We start from the raw sequence: 19,319 nt of genomic DNA on the forward strand, positions 1-19,319 counted from the left end.
CCATATGTAAAAAGACAGCACCTGAGCTCAGTCTCCTTTGCGGTAGTAGAAATTGGAAGCATCTCTATGAAGTTGGAATATTCCTCATTCTCTGTTACGTTAAGGCCCACATCAAGGACATTTTATCAGTTTCTAAAGCAGTTTAACTGGCATTGGTTGCTGTCAGTATGGATAGATTTGTGAGGAAGGAGAATGTAAACATCAGAGAACACAGAATTATTTTGTCTTCTGCTATATGATTAAAAATATTTTAACTATATTTTTTAAAAGTAGGATTATTAAAACCAACTAACTACATTGTTACAAAATAGATTACACGAAGGCCTTAGACTACACTGTAAGAGCATATTTGCAAAGCAAATGCAAACAGTAAATGATCAATTTGAATCATCTATAGTCAATTTAAAAAGATCCAGAGAATTATTTTTATTTGTTGAAATGGTTACAAAATTTTTTCATGTGTAATTTTTTTTATTTTGAATATAATTTTTAATGTAATGCATTAAATATAATACATAATTCATTGTGTATTATGTTTATAGTTCTTTTGGTGTGGCATTTGCCTTCTTTGTTTATAAAAGTGTCTGGAAAGGGAAAACAAGGATGCAGCGAAATTACTGTCTGGAGAGAAAAATGAACCACAAAGTGAAAAATTACTCACAATATCTTCACTGCAAGAAAAAGGTAGGAGGGAGTTATTTCAATGATTCTGACTAACTCCTGCTCTTACAAATAAACCCATAAACTATACTCTTATGCACATGCTTTGTCATTAAATATTTCATTGTGAACATGTCATTATTCCTTTCCCTAACATGGAAAACAGAAAGCCAAAATGGAAAGCGCACTTGTAGCTTAAATTATAATGTATTATCTTGATTCACTTCTACCTTTGCAATGGCAATGCAACCCTATGAGGAATCTTCCTTGACACAGAAGGTCTGCTTGTGCCCATATTAATGAATAAATTTCTTGTAAACTATGGAGAACTGGGTCTTCATCTTGAAAAAAACACACACATATGACTTCTAATTATTATTCTGATATGCAGATACAATTCTATAATATCTCCTTAAATGGCAGTATCTCAGTGGACAGTTTTGGTCCAGTTCAACAACTCTCCCAAAACAGTGGGAGATCATTTTTCCTCTGAATCTAAAAAGACTAAATGACATAAAAAACTCCACTGTATAAAGATGCACGAATAAAAATGAGATTCAGTCTGTTTTATCTTTATTTGATCTTTGCTTCTTTAAAATTTTAGTTGGCAACTTCATTATTAATAGACTGGCTCAGAGCTTTACACCTTATTAATGCCTGGTTAACGCCATTTAAAATATAATTTTTTTTTTTGTTTCCTTGGAAGTTAATTTTAAGGCCATGGTTTCACATACATTTAAATAGACATAAATTGCCCCTCTGCCCAGAAGAGGGGGACAACCTCTATGGGGGTTAGGCCTGCACAAATAAACACATAAATCTCACTGGTTTACTTTTGAGTGCGGATCATTTCCTGCCCCATTTCATTAATGTGCAGAGGCAGAACTGGGCTGCTTCCTTAGGAGATAGTTTCATGGACAACACAACTCAGGTAAGTTTGGGAATTTTACTTGAACTGTCACCATTCAACACAAATTTCTAATCACTGATTTTGATATTGCTGAAAGGGACACAAACTGCTACACAAATCACTTGAATGAAAAACTATTCTCCCCCTTCCCATGCTCAGCTTGCCATATTTTTGCCACATAAAGATCAGAACTAGGATAATTTTTGACTCCCACATATGCGTGTCATTCTGCCCTAAGCTCCACATTAAACAGCTCAATTGGCTGAGCAGACAAATGGAGGGTATTATTGCCCTGCTACTTCTTTTTTTTTCTCTTGGATTTTCTTAGGGTTTGCAAAAGGCATATTCTTGACACCCAGACATTTCACATCCTGATTTCAAGCCTTCACTTCAAAGCACAGAAGCTTTCCAACATAGTGTAAAGCACTGTATTTTTGTCCTCTAAAAGTAGGCTGAACTATTTAAAATGAAACTTGAAGGAAAAAGAAATCAGCCTGAGGTAGATATGCAACATAGAAAATTTCAGTCTGAGCCAGTTAAATTTGTCTGCTGTTGTTTCTAGGCTAATTTAGGCCACAAAGGATGCAATCTGTGTATGGAAAATTAATTTAAGAAGAAACATAGATTTTTATAAATTCTCTATGTTCCTACATATCCTGAATTTAGTTTACTGAATGAAATTCTCTCAATGGGAAGTTTCCAGCAACATTAGCTAGGGCTGTTGTTATAGTTAGATCCTATACTGATCAGACAAAGTGTAATCCCAGTTCATAATGTGTGGGATTTGATAGCTGAGTGAGCCAGAGTTTCAAGCATTTAGCAGACCCAGCTGAAGTCTAACTTTCAGCAAAATTCAAGTCAGTTGCTGAAAGATTTCAAAAATCCCGCAGCAATTATCAAAATACAGGTTGATAATACATTTGAATTTTTCAATTTCAGACCTCACTCTATTTTATTCAGAATTTCCAAGTTTATGTAAGGGCAGAAAACCTTTTTATTTGTTATTTTAAGTATGAAAATGTTTTATTCACCATCAGTGGTACAGCATTCACAACAACAGCCTAATTTTGTGCAATTAGAAAGATATATTAATTGCTTATGTGTATATTAAAAAGTGAAAAGCTATTAGCAAAACTTCAGCCTGTTTCTTTGTATCACAAAATTTACAAAATCTAATTGAAAAAAAGAACCATGGAAATGCTTTAGCCAAAGTAACAGAAGGAAATTTAGTGTTAAGCATTCAGCATCGAATACCTAAAGGGACTACTTAGCATTATCATATTGTACATGTTTAAACAAGGTTATGGTTCCCAGAGCAATTTTAATTAATTTTTTGTTGTATACAGGTTACATTTCTGAACTACTGTACTTGTCATTGTTATGTCTTCATATGACCAAGCAATACAATATTGAAGATTACTGAAGATCAATGTGAAACAGAGGACTAAACTGAGGGGCCAGAACTAGCATTATCTATGAAATTATTACCATGTAGAATCATAAAATTATTAAGGAAGGAAAAGACCTCCAAGATCACTGAGTCCAACCTTTGACTGAACAACATCATGTCAACTAAACTGTAGCACTAAGTGCCAAGTCCAGTTTTTCTTGAACACTTTCAGGGATGTTGACTCTACCCCTTCCCTAGGCAGTTAGTTCCATTGTTTAACTACCTTTTCAGTGAAGAAATTCTTCCTGATGTCCAACCTCAACCTCCTCTGGTGCAGCTTAAGGCCATTTGCTCTTGTCCTGTCACAAGTTGCCTGGGAGAAGAGACTGACTAAAACCTCCTTTCAGGTAGTTGGAGGGAGTGATAAGATCTCCCCTGAGCCTCCTTTTCTCCAGGTTAAACAACCCCAGCTCCTTCAGCCACTCCTCCTAAGACTTGTGCTCCCTTCACCAGCTTCATTGCCCTCCTCTGGACATGTTCCAGGATGTCAATATCTTTCTTGCAGTGAAGGGCCCAAACCTGAACACAGGATTCAAGGTTCGGCCTCACCACTGCCAGAGGGATAACCACTTCCCCAGTCCTGCTGGCCACACTGGTTCTGATATGAGCCAGGATGCCCTTGACTTTCTTGGCCATCTGGGGCTCACTGCTGGTTCACGTTCAGCCATATGTCAACCAACATTGCTAGCTCCTGAAGTCACACGAACCCATGATAATCTCCTTTTTTTCCTCCCACTGCTTCTATTTACATGGTATTACATTTAATCAAGGTATTGTATAGTGTGAAATATACATTGTTTAGAATTGTTTGGGATCTATGGAAATACTGATTAAAAAAAAACTATCTCAAGACAATCATTAAGCAAAGAAGCAGTTAGAATCCTTATCCTAATGTGCTTGTTTTCCCTAGAGTGGGTTCCAGTTTCATAAAAGACACTTTGATTCTGCTGGTTTTTAAATGATTTCAACCTCATATCTAGTTAAAAGAAAAGAAACTCATTAAATAAATCTCCAGACTTCAGTGTTCTAAAGAAAGCTTGAAAGTTTGAACCTTGAAAGCACATGAAAACATAGATATATGATGGGTAAGTAGTACCTGTATGTTGATATAGAAATATAGAGATATGTAATGAAAATTTTGCGTAAATATATGTTCTAATATTTGAATGTTTATGTCCTTCAGAGTAATTAACAACCACTGGATTTTGCACAGAACATAACAGGTGTAGAAAATGAAAAATTAAAATGATGACTAATATTCTATTCAGCTTCTATTTCTCTGGTAATTGGCAACTCTGTTTTCACTGGATTCCTTATGATTTACTTTCTAGCAGCTTAACTGTTTAATTTGAAAACAATGCTCTTTTAAAGAATATTTTATATATCATTCTGTGCACCAAGTTTCTGAAAATGCGTTAAAAGAAAAATAATCTTTCTCTGTATGCAGGACTCATTGAAACTTTTTAACTTATTTTTAAAGGATCTAGAGGGACAGGTATTGAAATGTGCTTATTTTTGACTACAGTCTTAGGGGAGATGGACTTCACTGAGGCATCATTGCAATATATAGGATTCCTAGTAGACCTGATCTAAAAGAATCTTCAAACATTTTGGTGGAATCAGAGGAAAAGAATTCTTAAGGTCTATCCCTGTCCTGATAAAATGTTCATTTTACAGCATTTTTCTGATTTTTCCAGTTTCCAGCTGATGGGATATGGGGATTACAGAGTTGGCCAATACTCAGCATATGACTTATTAGTGTCATATGGCTTATTAGTGCCCTCAGTTCACAAAGGGGTAAGCTGTCCTGCTCAAGTGCTCCTTCTAAGCAAAAAGGGGCAGGGACACATTCAGGTGGAAAGAGGTACTTCTACCTATTTTTCCTGTTTGCTGTCAGTGACTAGGTGAGTTTCTACTCTTGGTACTTCTGAGGAAGTAGTACTTTTATCTGATCTTCACAGTAAAGCAAGCGGCAGTTATTCCAACGTAGATTGCTTTGGAAAGGTGCTAACTTTAACAGCTCATTTTAGAGATGAGATGCTTCCTGCTCATTAAACAGTGGAAGACTTACTAAAATTAATAGTTGTAGTTACCTCTTCTGAAGCCATTATGTAAATTTAGTGAAAGGGATGCAATTTACTGATTATGACAAACTGACACTGTCCTAGGATGTGTTAAAAACTGTTCTTACTGTAAAAACTGCCCTAAATCTTGTAAGAAGCAATTTCCTTTTGCCTACTGGAATAACAATAGTTGCAAATTGGTTTTATTGTAATGTAACTGTGTGTGTTATTTAAAGAGGTAAATAGCTACTAGTAAGGTAAGGAAAATCTAAGCTGCAGAGCTAGGCAAAGTATAGTTGACATGAGATTAAGAAATTGAGGTTTCTGTTATAAGTTATAATAGAGCTAATATAACACTTTTAATTTTGTTCTCTATTGCTATTTGTCTGGAGATAGATAGAGATGAGGGTATTAGTTTGTCCTTAGGGTATCTGGTTTTGGGCTTTAAAAGCTTATTTTTCAGATGACAATAACTGGAGCAAAAGCTGAGCCCTCATCAGAAGGAGCTGTGCAGGAATGAGGATAAAACTGGAGTAAGTTCACCACTGTTGTGAATCTCCTGAATGGGACGAAGAATTCAGTCCTTAAAGAACTCATGCTTTGATTCCATTTATATACTTTTCTGTTCCTATCCTTAAATATTTCAAACCTACCCAGTCACTAACTGTCCCTCTTTATCATCTATTCAACATCAGCTCATACACATTAACCTCTTGGCTTGGAAAGTACAGAGCGGCTTTTTAACTTCGTAACAATGGGAAGTAATTGTGTAAAACTGGAGAGAGTGACTTCTCAGCAGGATTTTGTGGTGGAACTTCCAGTTGTTAGTAGCAGAGCTTTTAGTAGTATGCTTTTAAGATCACAGCACTTGCCCTGCAGTCAACCTGTACACCGACAGAGTGTGCAGTGGGGTTGTTGCTGGCTTTACTGCCAGCAAGCTGACTGTGGTGATGGAGAGGTGAACCAGATTTGTGCCTCAATGTCTTTTTTTAGGTGCCATGCTTATGTCTGAATTTTGGAAGTCAAAAATCATATTCTCTCCCTCCCTCCTTCCCTTTGAATTTCCTTGTTTTTCAGCTAACTCCAAATGTGTGCTACTGTTGCATGCACCTAGTTTCCTCTATGTCTTTGATCCTTTTATATTTGCTCCATTAAAGTTATCTTTAGATTTGTTTGTTTGTCTTTGACTCAGACATCAGTCAGCAGCACTGCCTTTGATGGCTGGATCCGTCTGACATTTGTGAAAATACAGTAATTTTTCCACAGGGAGGCACCAGTCTTCTGACTTGCTTTTCTAAATTAAACGGCCTCTTGCTGGGCAATGTTACAGAGGACGTGCAGCGATCTCTGGCTGCAGCGCTGGTTTCTGGGCTTTTGAAAAAACAAAACCCACATTTGTTTTAGAAGCTCTGGACTTGTTGAAAAGAGGCATGCAAATTTCACAGATGATTTTTCCTCCTCCTCTGATTTTCTTGAATGTTGAAGTCTTACTACGTTAGTAGCTAAGATTTAATGACTTTTGACAAATATTTCTTTGCCAGCAGACAGCTGTTCCAAGTGAATATTATCCACTGACTTCAAGCCAGGGAGTTACTGAAAACTAAACAAGTAATTTGAATATTCTTTTATTGAAAATGGAGAGGAACCTTGACTGCTTTCTAATGTGCATGTATGTCAGCTTGCATAGACATAACCCATAGATGTATCAAAATTATATATTAGGGTTGGAAACAAAATGAACACCAAGCGTTTCCTAGTTGGTTTTTAAAAAAATCTCAGCATCAGTCCTTGTGTTCATGCTTCTCTAGTAGAGTAAGTTCTAAGTTCTGTTCTGCAATAAACTAATGTACTTAAAGTAATAACAAGAACATAAAAAAGACTGTCCGATCATAGTGTAATGATATCTTATTGCACTGTTTGCTTTTAAAACAATCATGTGCATTTTTGTGGTATGCAGATAAGTATTTTAAACAGTCAAAAAATTCTCCAACATCTTCTGCTATTTTAGCTTGCTCTTTATAGTCCAGGAAAAAAAAAAAGCAGGGGGGAGTAGGGGAGGGATACAACAACTTTGGAAAATAAAATATCTTCTTGCTAAGTTTCAGGAACAGATAATTTCTATGCTTTAGGCGTAATTCAATAAAATATATAAAGCTTTTGTTGCCTTGTGAGATTTAGTAGTGCAGAAACTGGATATATTTTTATTGAACCTATCTTTCAGAAAATTACTGAGTAACAGCCATGAGGTTCTGTTTCCTCTTCAGAGCAGTGCTGCAGTTTTATTATAGTAACATCCAATTGTAATGCTCTGTTTAAGGCTGTTGAGACAATTTTGCTCTTTTCTCTCTATTCAGATGCTTTGTTACCAAGTCAAACAGAAGTCTGAAGTTTGTGATGAAAAGGGTTTTAAAAAAGATCTCTGATCATGAGCAAATGTTGATGTATTATAAAAATGACAGATTATTCATCTTTCTCTCCTCTTTGCTAATTTTAACATTGTAATTCATCCATCAATTTATATACACCTTGGGTTTCTGTCTTCACACATTAGTCTATGTCATCTACTCTTTGTTCTCAACAATTAAGGCATCATTTCAATTTTTTTCCATCTTCTTAAGTATATCTGTTTTTTAGGATTGAAGGGTTTGGTTGGGTTCTTTTGTTATTGTTTTTCCTGTTTTTATTTTTCTGTTTTGGTTTGTTTTGGGGTTTTGTTTGGTTTGTTTATTTGTTTGGTTTTCCCTTTGTGTTTTTTTTCCTCTGAGTGTTTTGTTTTGGTTTGGTTTTTTTGTCTGGTTTTTTTTTTTTGGTGGTTGTTCTTGCTTTGGGCCGATGTTTTACTTTCTTTTGTTTAGGTTTTTTGTTGGGCAGTGAGGAGATGAATAAGACCAGAATTTCTAGGTGTCTGAAGAACCTTCCTTAGGGAACTGAAGTTGCAATTGTGGGCAATAGAACTGTACTTGCTTCTGCTGGCATTTCTTTTTTGAGATGGGAAATATTTGCTCCTGGAAATTAATGGCGGTGATAGTAACTGGCTTTTTTTCATCAGGTTTAATCTGAAGAACATATCCAAATTGTGTTGTTTGGTTGTTATGGTTTTGTTTTTTTTTTTTTCTTCTTCTGTAAAATCCTTTTTTTTTCATTTTGATACACAGAAAGTTTGTCACATGTTATAGAAATGGTGAAAAACACTTTTAGACAAGACCAGTATTCCCTTGGGTATATTTATATCTTGGGGGAAAAAAGATGCAATAAGAACAATCATAGCAAGTCTGCTTGTATGAAAATTATACTCCTGGAATGTATTTACAAAGAAAAAAAAAAGCCAGAGATGTTTTTTCTAAGTTAAACTTTAGCATACAAGAGCATATGGTCAGGAGTTGAGACAGAAACAAAATGAGAAGTAACATAGAAATAAGGATATCTGTTATTATTGTAGTTTTAACACAGAATAATTTTATATTTTCTATTTTAAAATTGGTTTGGGTTTTGATTCATGTCAAATTGTTTTTCTTAAGATAAATACTGTGCCAATATTAGTTCTAGAACTTTTTTTAAAAATTACACCTTTTTCAGTTATAATTCTGTTAATTTTACACACATTTAGTGGACAACAGTAGGTCATTTAAAGGCAAGATTTTAAGCTGTTGTTACTTACCTCATAGTTTATTAAAAGGCAACATTGCTATTGTTATTTTTCAAAATCTCCATGCACTGTTGCCTTGGGTGCCTCAGTGCAAGCTGACATTTTGCTGATATGTGTAAGTCTAGGTCTCCTTCTGGGAAGAACATTAAGATAAAAGAAATACAGTCTGACAGTGAAAATGAATGGTTATATAAAGATATTTCACAAAGCTGTGAAGAAAACCTGTCATATACTTGGCTAGTTTAATGGCATAGCTATTAGAAAATAACTAGTCTAAATCATGTACATTGGCCAGTTAGCCTGTCTAGAGACATGATCTTAAAGGTCTCCTCCAACCTTGATAATTCCATGCTTATATTTCACAGTCTTAATTAAAATAAATAAATAAATAAAAGTGTAGGATGGAAAAGAAGATGCAGAATACATTGTGCCTTCTCCTAGGGCAGAGGAAAACACAGCAAACTGTAGAGCCACTCTTATCTGTGCAGACCACTAGTGAAACAAGAGGAGAACAGTGAAACTGTGGGCTATTATTACATAGGCTGAGCTTTTGCTACCCTGCCTCTTCCCAAGGCAGCATAGTGTGTTATTTCAAAGCTATTTTAAAATTACAGTACTGGATCACCTGCTAGGTAATCTAGTAGGGATAGGTTTGTGTGCTCTTCATCTGTATTCCAGCAGAGGAATAATGCAAACTGTGTTAAAGATCCATGCTTTATGAACCATACTTCAGCAGTTAAAAGCCAGGTTACACAGTTGCCAAAAATTGAGGAGAAAAAAAAAACAACCACCAGAAATGTAACATAATATGCACTGTCATAGCACTATTTCGTCATGCATCTCCAGTTTAGAGGCTGCACTACTGTGCAAAACACTTCTGAAAAGAGGAAGGAGGAGAAGATAACCTTAAAGTGTCAATATTTTTAGGCCCAAAGCAGTAATTGCTGATCACTGTATTTACATTAATACATTGGTGGAAGAGAGGTACATCCATCCTTTGCATATACTAATTATTTTAAATTCCATTAGTCATGAGAAAAATCTCAGATAACACTTTCATATAAATTAGCTATAGGTAAAATCTTTTGGTGTTGGTGAATTGTTTTATGGTAGAGTCTTCAGTGGCTCATTTAATTGTTTTTTCTAGGTTTTACCTGATATTACAGGTCAAAATGATTAATCAGACATCCACAGTATATACTAACTAAACCTACATCAAGCTTAGTTTTAATAAGAGTATTCCACATCATTTCATATTCTTAACAGGTACAAGTTAATTACAGGCATAAATTAATGAAGAGAGAAGATTATTATAACAGACGAAAAGTCAGCAGTAAACTAGATAAACCTGGAAACTAGGTATTTTCTCATATATCCATGTTAAAAATAAAAGATATATTTTCTTCACCCACAATTGGTGGAGTGTGCTTTTGCTAAGATCCTCCACATCAGATGTGAAATTCATTCCCTGTTAATCATATCAGTTGAGATTTGTTAAAATTTGACTTTTGTGAAAAGTAGGCAAACTTCAGAAGTGAATTGTCACCATCAAGCAGAGGTTTCAAAAGAAAAGGCTCCATTCATCTGGTTTCATTCCCAAATTTCCTCAAGTAACTCTGTTTGTAATCTTTTCTTTAAATGAAAGTCAGCTGTGTGTGAAATCCTCCATACTATCGATACCTATGACTTACAGCTAAATAAGTAAATTTAGTATTGTGCATCTTCTCCATTTACTAATGTGGCAGAAATCTTATGCAACATACAAAGAGGTTATTACCATGCAAACAATCTTCTGCTCATCTTGAAGCAGATGGATCCTGTCTTATTTAAATAGCCTCACTTTCTGCAAATGACAGAGCCCTCATGTTTCCACATGTTGGATTGCTCCCGAAGGGGGAAAGCAAACAGATTCTGTTATTGCTGATGCTGGCACTGTTTCTGTTCCCTTTTGCATGGAACACAATAGCAGATATGTCATGCTCAGAAGTATCATGACCCATCCCATGTACCCCCCTTTCAAAATGATTTGGTGTCTGGAAGAGAGTAACAAGCTTCAAATAATAGAAATTAACTTTGTCTTAGAAAGATAAAAATGCTGGGTTTGCTGTATTAGTGCAAGGAAATGTTGATAGGGAAACAAAATATTCTAGCACATCAATACTGTTACAGGAATTTGTGTCATGTCTGCACATCAGATAAGATATAACAATCTTAATCTCTAGACAGAGGATTTATGTAAGGAGGTAAACCAGGAGTTTATAAGAACAGGCCACACAAGCATCTGCTTGGGGTGTCCTAGGCATGCACTTCATCTTGCCTCAAAGAAGGAAGATGAACTAGGTGATCCCATGGGATACCTATCAACCCAGCACATCTTTGATTTTCAGACTGGTAGGTACTTCCTCGAAAATATTTTGTTGTTTGAAAGAATAGTATAATAAAACTCAGAGGAAGGTGTTACCCTCTAAACCATAGATATGTTTAAAGGATAGATCAATTCCCTGGAAAAGATTTTGGAAGGTCTGCAGTTTTTTGCTTTCATCCATCAAAGTACTGCTCTGCTAATTTGGACAAGTAATTTTTAATATTATTTTTTCCTGCGTGCCATGTGAACAGAAACCCAGCTATAATCTCAGTCAGATGCGTGGTTGTTACTGCAAAAAGAACAGTCTTTTTCTCTACAGATATCAGGTCACAACGTCTTTTGGGATGGTCATATGAATAATTATGTTTTTAAAAAATCAGTGATAGTCTTCTTTGGTAGACAAGTATTCTGATTTATTTAGGAAAGTTGGGTATTCATAAAAGCCAGTGGGAAATTGCCCTTTTATTTTAATACTGCTAGGTAACGTTTTTTGCTTAGCTTCCAATCTTCTGAAACTAATGGGGCCTTAATTCAAAAGAGTTTTCTTGGTCCTGATGTTGTAGGTCTATGATTTATTCATACAAGCTTGAAAGAGAAAATAGCTTTGAATCTGATACTAATTTTTAAGCAAGGACAAAAAGAAGCCTCTAGTTTATGAATCTTAAGTATCATCTTTTCAATTAAAATATCTTTTCAGTAACTCCACAGGTGTGACAACAGTCAGGAAGTCTGATTTTTATTCCATTATAACATAACAAAGTGAGTATCTTTCAGATAATTAGTTCAAGCCTTTGTTTCAGAAGAGCAGCACAACTGTACTGGGAAATTACTGGGCCCTTTATCATCCTTTAGTTTGACTTGGTTAATTTGGTGTAAATCTTGCAGATTTTGGGAGGATAATGGGGGGGGAGTTTGTCTCAGTTTTAATTTTTTTGCCATTCTTGATGAAGACTGGAGGATGCTAAGTCCATTACACAGCAACTGGTCTTGAAAAGTGTTGCTATACTTCTAATTGGAGCAACTAGTGTAGCCTAATACAAAGAAAGTGTCCCGGGAGATTTTGCCTCTGTCCAAGCTCTACTCAAGTGCTGAAGTTAAGTACAATTTAAGCCACCTGTATCTTTTCTAGATTTCGGGCCATTTGCAAGCAGCATGTAAGGAATTATTTCAGCAAACAGGGATTAGACTCTCCCAGCTGCCTTGCATCAGTGTGCAAGAGGAATGATAATAGAAGAGACGATACAAAGGCCACTGTAATTAGAATATTCAGGAGTAATCCTTGTCAGGCTTCTTAGCCAGGTTTATTGATGCTTATAGAGAGAAAATTAAAGCTGCACCAAAACCTTATAAAGTATAGCACAGTCAGCAAGGGAAGAGTTCATGTGAGGTGACGAAAATAAGTTGTGGTACCTGGATTTCTTGAAACTTATCAAATGGTCAAGCTTAACAATGAAACATGAATTTCTCTCCCATTGTTGCTATTTTCAGCATCCTTTGTGTGGCTGGTACTTTGGAAACAAATAAGGAAATATAAAGGAACAGTTTCTTCCCGTAGAGGTAGGTGTATAATAATAGTTAAAAACCATGCTAATGCACAGAAAAAATTGGGTTCCATTTCCAGCTTATATGTAAAGGCAACGCGTGTCCTGCTACATCACATCATTCTATTCTCAAATTAAACCCATCCATGTTGTGGTATCTTTATCTATGCCTGAAATAATTATCTTTTGGAATTATGATGTGTATTGTGATATTCCATTCTTTCCCCTCATTTTTGTAATTATTAAATTCCTAATAAATAGTTTTATCACCGAGCTGAGACTCCCAACGGCATAATTTCTTCAGTGCTGTGACAAGAGATAATAAAACCAAAGGCTCAATCTTATATTTATTTTTATTGTCTCAGAAATGGTGCTGCTCCAGAATATGCAAGATTACTGAGGTGAAAGGTTGAATATAATCTGCTTGTTCATTTCTCTTTATGCATTTCACCATCTGCTTGCATTTGTTTAATTTTCCCCTTCCCTTCATACTTAGTATTCTTTCTCCGAGAAACATTTAAAGATTGTACTCCTGTCTTCCTTCATTAACATGTCAGAGGGTGCAACTGCCAGGACTAAACAGGCATTGTGCATGGTTCACTTGAAATTTTAATTAATGAGCTCATAGGCACCCCATAGTCCTGAGGATGTGCCTTTTTCAGGCTGTCACTCTGGGTGCCATCTCGTGGCTGCACAGGCTTGAAAAGATTACAGGATTGTTTCTACCTTGGTATGACTGGATAGTTGGTTAAAACTTGGTGCTAATAACACCAAGGTCACAGGTTCAATCCCCTGTATGGGCCATTCACTTAAGAGTTGGACCCAATGATCCTTGTGAGTCCCTTCCAACTTCTGTGATTCTATGAGGGATTTGATCAATTATAGTGGAATGTGAAAACTGTGGATTTTGGAGGGCCTTGTTACCCCTTTTCTTTCCATATATATATGTGTGTGTGTGTATATATATATTTCCTATAATGTTTGTACCCAAATGCTACTATAGTATTTATGATGATGTTTTCTCTTTTCAGATGTTGCTGGCTTGTCAGTGCTTTATCTAAAGCAGATATCATTCTCACACTATGTCTTTTTTCTAATGATAGACAGTGACAATAAAAAGTTTCTTCCTTTTCCTTGTCCATTTTATATATATTACTAGACTTCCTCAATTGTAGATCTTTAGAAAGTTTTTTTGAACTTTTTTCTTAAACTGTTTTCCTTACACTGTAGATTATTTTTTACCAGGTGCTAAAAAATACCTAGAGTTGGCTAAGAACCGAAAATCTGGATTGTGGGGTTTTTTATTGGTTTTGGTTTTTATTTTGTTGGAGGGAGTTGGTTTTTCTTTTCCCCAAAAGCAAAAGATGCCAACTTGGAAACATTGTGGAAAAATGGTCAGAATACTAATGCTCTTTGCCTTATATGTGCTTTTTTCCCTTTGTTTTTGTACTTCATAACTGCAGTCAGTTTGTATCTCTGTGAGGCTCCACTGACACTTTAAGCCTGAGTCATTGTTGGAATCCCTGACTTATCTGTGTTCTCTGGAGCCCCGTTTGAGTCACGCAGTAAAGACTGTTGCACTAGTAACACAGCTCTAGCAATACAGAGCATTCATTGCTGGACTGGAAAAGGCAGGAGCTTTTTCTCCTCAAAGGAATTGGTTTTGCCCTTGGTTACCTCATAGTAAAAGCAAAGTTTGTACAAAACTATTTGGTTTGGCAGAAGAAATAATTTCCATTCTCTCTTTTATCAGTCGCAAATCTTTTTGGAGATGTGAAATAAGTAGAGAAATAATACAGAATATTGATCTTAATAAAAATGCCTGCTTCATACTGTAATGCCAACAAAGATCTTTAAGGCTATTAGATATGGCATACAGTGAAACCAATACAAGATTGTGAAATAAAGCATATTGTTTAAAAATAAACTTTCAGAACCTTTTATTGACATCTAGAAGCAGAACCAGAGAAGATCAGATATTTTTGATATTCATTTCCTACTCAGTTTTCTAGACTTTTGGATATGTATACTTGCAGATACTAGCCCACCCAGACACCTGAGGTAAAATGAAGTTTCGTTTTGGTTTATTGTATCTATCAAATACAAAGAAGCTGGGATAACATGTCTAATAGTCATTTCATTTCTTATACATGGGGTGGGGAATTGTGGAAAAGACTTTACAGAAACATATTTCGGGGAGTGTAATTGAAACTGCTGCTGTGTACAGGTGTTTTCTGGGTTTTCTGGAAATAGATACTATTCAGTACTGTACATGGCTCTTACAAATCTAATTAAATTACTAATACACTTTTGCCTGGTTATCTTTTATTTTAAGATCACATGAATGCAACTTTATTTATCTGAAGGAGGTTTTAGAAAAGGTATATATATTCCTATGGACATCAAGGTGTACATTGAGTTCTCTTAGGTTTTGTTTGAAGTTAACAGCTGAGGTTGTCAGTTTACAGCATTCATTTGCCAGGAGAAAAAATTTCCAGGTAAGACAGAACTGTCATTCTTTTCTTCTGAATAAGAGTAAAAATAGATCTATAGTAATAGCTACAGTTTAAAAATCTTTTTAATTTTATAGTATGCAAATAAACTAACATGCAGATGAGCCTAGTTTTCTCAAATAAATTGTCATCAATGTTTCAGAGGGATACATGAATAAATGATGCCTAATTAACATCACATTTATGTTTATTAAGCATGTTACTTAATATTAAACATTAGAAGTAAGTAATTTTAAATAACCATCTGCTTTCATACATTAAATCACAGTATTATTTCTCTAAGTAATGTTATTCTGTTAGTCTTCCAGGCAAGATAATAAAGCAAAAAAATGAATATGTCTACATATGAATCTATCACTGAAGAAAAGCAAAATGCTAATGAGTATCAAGGAAATAGGTAATTAATGAGTATTGTAAGTGATATGATATTCAGCCTTTGAAAGGCTGAACAAACAAAAGAGTAAGAATATACAAACAATAAAGTAAGCTTGCTTCTGTTGGTACATAACCTTCCATGTCTGAGCTATGCCAGATATTAGTTATGTGGCATTTTAGTGATATATAAATGACGTTCATTTCCCTGACAGGTTATAAATTATCTTGAATATATAACCACAAAATCACTTAAGGTTGGAAAAAACTCAAAGATCATTGAGTCCAACCATTAACCCAGCACTGCCAAGTCCTCGGTTAAACCATGTCCCGGAGTGCCACATCTACATGTCTTTTGAATACATCCAGGGATGATGACTCAACCACCTCCCTAGGTAGCCTGTTCCAATGTTTGGTAACACTTTCAGTGAAGAAACTTTTCCTAATATCTAATCTAAACCTCTTCTGGAGCAACCTGAGGCCTTTTCCTCTCATCCTATCAATGTTACTTGGGAGAAGAGACCAAGCCCCACCTCACTACACCCTCAAGTGATGAGGCCTCCCCGAGCCTTTTCTCCAGAGGCTAAACAACCCCAGCTCCCTCAGCAGCTCCTTATAGGACTTGTGCTCCAGACCCTTCACCAGCTCTATTGCCCTTCTCTGGACATGTTCCACCACCCCAATGTCTTTTTCGTAATAAGGGGCCCAGAACTGGACACAGGATTCAAGGTGCAGTCTCACTAGTATCATGTACAGAGGGGATGATCACTGCCCTGGTCCTGCTGGCCACACTATTTCCAATATGAACCAGGATGTCATTGGCCTTCTTGGCCACCTGGGCACACTGCTGGCTCATGTTCACCCAGCTGTTGACCAGCACCCCCAGGTTCTTTTCTGCCAGTCTACTTTCCAGCCACTCTTCACCCAGCCCGTAGCACTGCATGAGGCTGTTGTGACCCAGGCCCCATCACTTGGCCTTCTTGAACCTCATACCATTGGCCTTGGCACACATGATCCAGCCTGTCCAGATCCCTCTGCAGAGCCTGCCCTCCAGCAGATAAACATTCTCACCAACTTGGTGTTGTCTGTGAACTTACCAAGGGTGTACTGAATCCTTGTCGATAAAGATATTGAACAGGACTGCCCCAAAAGTGAGCCTTGGTGAACACCACTAGTGACCAGCTGCCAACTGGATTTTAACTCCATTCCTCACCACTCTGGACATCCAGCCAGATGGTTTGTCCTGGAGTGTTGTGGGAAATGGTGTCAAAAGCTTTACGAAAGTCCAGGTAGACAACATTCACAGCCCTTCCCTTGTGCACTAAGCGGGTCACCCTGTCATAGAAGGAGATCAGGTTAGTCAAGCAGGACCTGCCTTTCCTAAACCCATGCTGGCTGGGCCTGATCCACTGGTTGTTCTGCATGTGCCACGTAATGCAATTCAACATGATCTTCCCCAGCACCAAAGTCAGGCTGACAGTCTCCTTCCACCTCTTCTTGTAGACGGGGCGCATGTTTGTTCCAGTCAATGGGGACCTCCCATGTCAGCCAGGAATGCTGGTAAATGATTAAAAGTGGCTCAGTGAGATCTACCAGCTCCCTCAGTATCCTTGGGTGGATCCTATCTTGCTCCACAGACTTGTGAATGTCTAAGCAGTGTAGCAGATTGCTCAGTCTTCTAGCTTCAGCAGTTGTCTCTGTGGACAACTGATCTTACTGTTAAAGACTGAGGCAAAGAAGGCATTAAGTACTTCAGCCTTTTCCTCATCCTTTGTCCTTATCTTGCCCCCACATTCAGCAAAGGATGGAGATTCTCCTTAGCCCTCTTTTTGTTGTTAATGTATTTATAGAGACATTTTTGTCTTTTACAGCAGTAGCCAGATCAACTTCTAGGTGGGCTTTGGCCCTTCTATTTTCTTGTAGTCTTTCTGAGTTGTCTACTTCTTATTCCAAAGGTTGTAAAGTTTTTGATCCTGAGTTTCAGCCAAAGCTTTCTGTTCATCCAGGCTGGTCTTCCCTATAAGCTCATCTTTTGGCACGTGGGGGTAGCCATTTAAGATTTCCTTCTTGAAGCAAGTCTAGGACCCCTTTGCACCTCAAGACTGCCTCCCAACAGATTTGTTCAATCAGTCTCCTAAACTGAAGTCTTGGCTGAAATCTGTCATCCAAAAGTGTAAGAAAGCAGTTCTGCTGACCTCACTCCTTAACTTTTCTGAAAATCAAAAACTCAATCATTTCCTGATCACTGTGCCCAAGACAGTCTCCAACCATCACATTGCCCACCAGTCCTTCTTTGTTCACAACAGCAGATCTGGTGGGGCACCTTTCCTAATTGGCTCTCTAGCCAGCTGTGTCAGCAAATTATCTGCCACACAATCCAGAAATTGTATGATAGAATGCCCTGAGTTGGAAGGGACCTTAAAGGTCATCTGCTTCCAACCCGCATGTTATGGGCAGGGACACCTTTCACTAGACCAGGTTGCTCAGAGCCCCATCCAACCTTGCCTTAAGCACTTCCAGGGATGGAATCTCATAGACTGTTTGCTCTCTAATATGTTGTATTTTCAGCAGACATCTGGTAAATTGAAGTCTCCAATGAGAGCAAAGGCCAGTAATTGTGAAACTTCTCCCAGCTTCTCACAGAATAGTTCATCTGCCACTTCATCCTGGTTGGGTGATCTAGAGCAGACTACCACTGTGATATCTGCCTTGTTAGCCTTTCCTCAGTCCTTATCCTTAAACAACCCTATTGTCACCATCATTAAACTGCAAACAATCAAAACACTCCCTAACATATAAGGCTATGCCATCACCTCTCCTTCCTTGCCTATCCCTTCTGAAGAGTTTATACCCATCCATTGCAGCACTCCAGTTGTGCAAGTCATCCCACCATGTCTCCATGATGGCAATTATGTCATAATTTTCCTGCTGTGCAATGGCTTCCAGCTCCACCTCTCTTTTGCCTATTTGCATACATTATGTATTTATGTATCAATACATAATAGGGGCATCCCAGGTAATTTCTTCCAACTTCAAACTTTGACTGTTATGTTCACTTTAAGTCAGTCTTTTGCTCATTTGGGATACAGTGGAATTATTACTCCTAAGCTTGACTGTTTTCATCATGTTTATCTTGCATTTCTTTGCTGGTGTTAAGTAATTTAACTTGACTAATTTCTAAAGTTTTTGAATGGGCTACGTTATAGTCAAGACCCTGTTTAATCAAAATACCTATGGACAGTCCTTGGGAGCAGAGAACGCAACTGGCACTAGAAGCCTAAACTGAAAAGATGCCTACTCTTCCCTCAAAATTCAGCTCATTTCACCTCAATACAACCAGTATTAAGCAGCAAGTCAAGGAAACCTGCATATAAATATGCAGGATATAAATAATCACTGCTTTTCTCTTTAAAAGATGAAAAACATCTTTACAGCTTAGATATAATCTAACTGATGTTAATCTCTACAAGGCCATTCAGTACTATTACTAATGCTGTATTGAAGGCATATACTTCACCTATAAAAATATACAATACCAAAAAAAAGCCCCAAAACTCTTAGGATTTTTGAAAAGCCTTTTGACATCATTGCTGTGAAGTCTGTTAAAGGGGAGTCTAATTTCACACCGGACTGCAGCAAGCAGAATTTTATCCCAAACCTTTTCTTTCCCTAGCAAAAGAAGGAGGAGGTACTTTAATCAGAAAAGAACAAATTTAGAATTGGAAACTGGTATGATAATTAGCTTAAAGAATTGCAACAGTGAAATCCTAGCTTGTCGCACCTTAAAGACTGGTGATTT

The sequence above is a fragment of the Lepidothrix coronata genome, unplaced genomic scaffold (genome assembly GCF_001604755.1).
Source record: "Lepidothrix coronata isolate B3197 unplaced genomic scaffold, Lepidothrix_coronata-1.0 Scaffold195, whole genome shotgun sequence".
Classification (NCBI taxonomy): Eukaryota; Metazoa; Chordata; class Aves; order Passeriformes; family Pipridae; genus Lepidothrix; species Lepidothrix coronata.